General features: G+C 43.6%; 1 long non-coding RNA gene across 2 annotated transcripts; it reads left to right on the top strand.

Moving 5' to 3' along the window:
* The first annotated feature begins 251 nt into the window (after positions 1–251).
* Positions 252–3,711, top strand: LOC102767572. 2 transcript variants are annotated; one of them, XR_001513019.1, is made up of 6 exons: positions 252–449; positions 778–887; positions 2,558–2,697; positions 2,797–2,892; positions 3,002–3,086; positions 3,584–3,711. It is a non-coding gene; the product is annotated as an uncharacterized LOC102767572 (long non-coding RNA). The 2 variants fall into 2 exon arrangements; XR_435403.2 differs by lacking the exon at positions 2,797–2,892 and having other exon boundaries at positions 301–449.
* Positions 3,712–3,981: the final 270 nt, after the last annotated feature.

Below are 3,981 nucleotides of genomic sequence, written 5' to 3'. Positions count from 1 at the left end.
CAGCTCCCCGCTGCGCCTGGGCCGGGCGCGGCTGACGGGAGGAGACTGCGGGGGGCGGGTTAACAGTGCACCAGGCCTTTGAAAGCCTCAGCCGGCAGCGAAAGAGGGGGGAACCCAGAGGCTTCTTAATGCGCTTGAGGCGCGACATGGCGGCGAAGCGTAAGAGCCCGAGCGGTCCAATGTGTATGGGGAAGAGGGCGGAGCTAGAGCGGCCTGGACTACCATTAGGTATAGTCGAAGACTACATTTCCCATGCTGCGCCGGGAACCGGAAGCACCTCGGCGCCAGTGCGCAGGCGCAAAAAAGCCCGCTCTGATTATATAAGAGAGATCCCGGACTGGTACGTTCTTTTGCATCCACCTCGCCTTCTATCTAGCAGCTTTGGTCCCATGCGTCATCCTCATCCGATGTCATCCCGCCTCGGGAACTCGGAGTTATTACTGTGTGTGGTGAGTTGAGATCTACTGTTTTCCCTTCGATATCTCCGTTCCTCCTTTTCCCTTTCCATCTCCCCTGCTCGTGGCTCCTTGCCCTGATCCTAATAGGCCTAAGGCCGTGGGTGAGATCACTTAGAGCTGGAAAGACCCACGCACGGACCTGAGGAGTCCTTGGCTGGTGAAAATGATGACTTTACTTTTTTCCCCATCTAATCGACCATGTTGATGTCTTTGAATATTTGCCAGTTGGTTCTGATACACCGGCCTCAAGAGGCCTGGCCATGTTCTTTTTCTACTGTGGAAAGATGGCGACTGATGCCCTTTCTCTGTTGTCTCGCAGGTTAGCGTGATCCAAAGGTACAGAATGGATCTTGAAGGAAAGGGTCGTTGCGCGGCCTCCAAAGGAACCCTGTGTAGACATCGAGAACCTTTGGCCTCCTGACCCCTGGGGTAAGCATTTGTCCCCTGGCCTGCTGGAGGAACCACGTGCTCTCGGGAGCTGCTTCCTTTGCTAGCAGAACTGGGAAATGAACTAACCAAAGCTAATTTGTACTCAGCGTGTATTACATATTCTTTAAAGGGCTCTGAATGCTTTATTATAATCCTAAAAATGTAACTAAGACCTGTGTTGCTGAAGAAACATTTAAAGTTGCAGTAACAAAACTCTAGAGCAGCGGTTCTCAACCTGTGGGTCGCGATCCCTCCTTTGGGGGTCGAAAGACCCTTTGATAGGGGTCGCCTAAGACCATCGGAAAACACATAATTACATGTTGTTTTTGTGATTAATCACTGATTTAATTACGTTCAATTTGTAACAATGACAATACATCCTGCATATTAGATATTTACATTACGATTCATAACAGTAGCAAAATTACAGTTATGAAGTAGCAACGAAAATAATTAGATGGTTGGGGGTCACCACAACATGAGGAACTGCATTAGGAAGGTTGAGAACCATTGCTCTAGAGCATTTGAGTTTGAGCCAAAGGTATGCCAGGGAAGCAAAATTTCAGTGGATTAAGATTGGCAGTTTTGCAGCTTTATACATTAGAGCAGCGATTTTCAAGCTTTTTTTTTTTTTTTATCTTGGTGGCACACATAAACTAGTTCTTAAATTTTGCAGCACATCAAAAAAATTTTTTGTTATTTTAACAAAATAGGTGTAATTTTGATTCAGTCACACAGGACAGCTATTGTTTTTTGCTCGTATCTTTTTTTTTTAATCGATATCAGGAAGGGAGCAGGATAGAGAGAAACAGTGAGGACAGACTCATTGATCGTTGCTTCCTGCACGCCCCCTACAGGGGATCAAGCATGGAACCCATCTTAGAAATTCCTTTGGCATACCGGTTGAAAATCGTTGCGTTTGAGTTAAATGAGATGACAAATCTCTAGGATTGAACAAAGGCTAAATGCAGAAACACAAGAACAGCCCATAGAGATGGTATTTGGGTAACAAGCTAACAGTGAGGGATTATTTTTTAAAATGTTTATTGATTTTTGAGAGAGGGAAGTTGGCTGCCTCTTGCACGCCCCCTAGTGAGGATTGAGTCTGCAATCTGAGCATGTTCCCTGACCAGGAATCAACCAGCCACCAATTCCCATGTGCCTAACTCTTGAGTCCAGGATTGACGCCCCTAAGGGCAGGACTTCTTCAGAACATGTTTTTCTTAAACCTTGATGTTCCCAGGTTTTTAGTGATAGCACCTTGCATTAAAATGTAACATCCTGACATACTTGGTCAAAACCCTGTGCACAAAAGCCAGCTCTTTCCAGCCACACAGGCCTGTATCAATAAGTTCAGAAGGTATGTTTATCTTAGCTGCTGTTTTCTTATTTCCATCAAATGGGACACGTGCTCAAATATTGCATGAATTTTTTAAGTGCAGAAGTAAACCAACAAAATCTTATTTCTGGTTCAGGGCTTTCTGTAGAGTCCCAGAGCTTTCTACTGGCATATATGATGACTGAACTTTTTTCCCCGGCAGATCGACCGTGGTGATACAGCTTCTCTAAGCCAGTTTTATCTGATATGCCAGTTTGAGCAGCTCTTTAATCCCCTGCTTCCTTGGGCATTTAGTTGATTGGTGGCCCTCATGTTCCATGTTTTTCCCCAGGTTTACTATTGGCAAAAAGCAGACTTTGAGTGGATCAAGATAAATCCAGGCGTGGGGAAATGATTGAAGTGACGTGACATTTCTCCTAAGTGCCCCTGCTCACATGGCTGAATAGACATAGAATCCGGAGAATGGAGGAGGTAGTAACTGCTTTCCTTTTGAATGGCTATCCCCTTTGCTCTTTTCTGTGGCTCAACTATGGCCATTGCAGCTGATGACATAACTTTTTTCCCCATCAGATCGACCCTGTTGATCTAACTAAACTATTTGCCAGTTTTTGTCTGATGCATTGGCCCGAGAACTTATAGCCCAGTTTTCCAGACTACTTTCTATATGTGGGTGTGGGTTTTTTTAAGTGGGGATTGGGCTCTATGGAGTGTTTTTTGTTTTTCCCGCTGCATATCCAGGTCATTTATATTTGCTTCATCTTTTAACTTCATGCAGGTCAGGAACCCTGTGTGCCAGTGGTCAGAAAGATTGATTATAGTTGGATCTTCTCCTTGGCTTGGTTCAGTCTGTCCAGTAGCAGGTAAGGTTTCTGCAAATGGTATCAACCCCCTAATGAAATGCCTATTAAATGTGCTCAGTGTAGAGGAGTGTTGAGTTTGCTCACTTGGGACTAACCTGGGGACCCAGTTTTAAGTTGGGCATATAAAACAAGAGTGGAGAATAAAGTCCTCAATAGAAGACTATTGACCTATTGGTACTACTAGGTCTGCCTCCTGTCTCCATTTTCAAACAATAACACCCCCTTTATCAAAGATCACTCATTAAATATAAAATGTTTGCTGTCTGCAGTTTTTGCCATGTATTACATGTCTCTGAGGTTGAACATTTTGACATAGTTATAATACAGACTTCATTGAGGTGCAGAAGAGATAGGTCATCTCAAGTGATAGGAAATCTTGGTTGTCAGTAATTGTATGTCTGTTCCATCTGATTCCTAGAGTTTTAATCAGATACTCATAAGTCCCACATAAGTACCACCAGAATTAACTACTGATTGTAATCTCTCTTTTTTTCTAGTTTCTGGCCCATGGAGTTTGAAATACAAGGCCTCTTGGGGAAGACTGACCCTGTATTTTCCTGATAAAACATAATAAATTTTGTAGGCTTCCTATCTGGAGAAGGAAAATAAAAAGTTTTTTAAATCAGAGTGCTCTTGGATTTGGTCCTTGGGGATTAAGAAATACTGAACAAGGGTAGTGACCAAATCTCTACGGTCTTCAGACACAGTGGTAGGAGGCAAATCCCACACCTGTACATTTATGCAGGCATTTAAGTTTTTAGTATTTATAGGAAATTCATCTATAAAGTGGGTATGAGATTCCCTTACTCTTGTACTGTGAGGATCAAATGAGATCTCAGAATGCTTAGTGTAGCACTTGGCATGGGTTAAGTGTTCAATTAGTAATGGCTGTCTT

Source organism: Myotis davidii, unplaced genomic scaffold (assembly GCF_000327345.1).
Source record: "Myotis davidii unplaced genomic scaffold, ASM32734v1 scaffold935, whole genome shotgun sequence".
Lineage (NCBI taxonomy): Eukaryota > Metazoa > Chordata > Mammalia > Chiroptera > Vespertilionidae > Myotis > Myotis davidii.
This window is presented reverse-complemented; position numbering and strand designations above follow the sequence as displayed.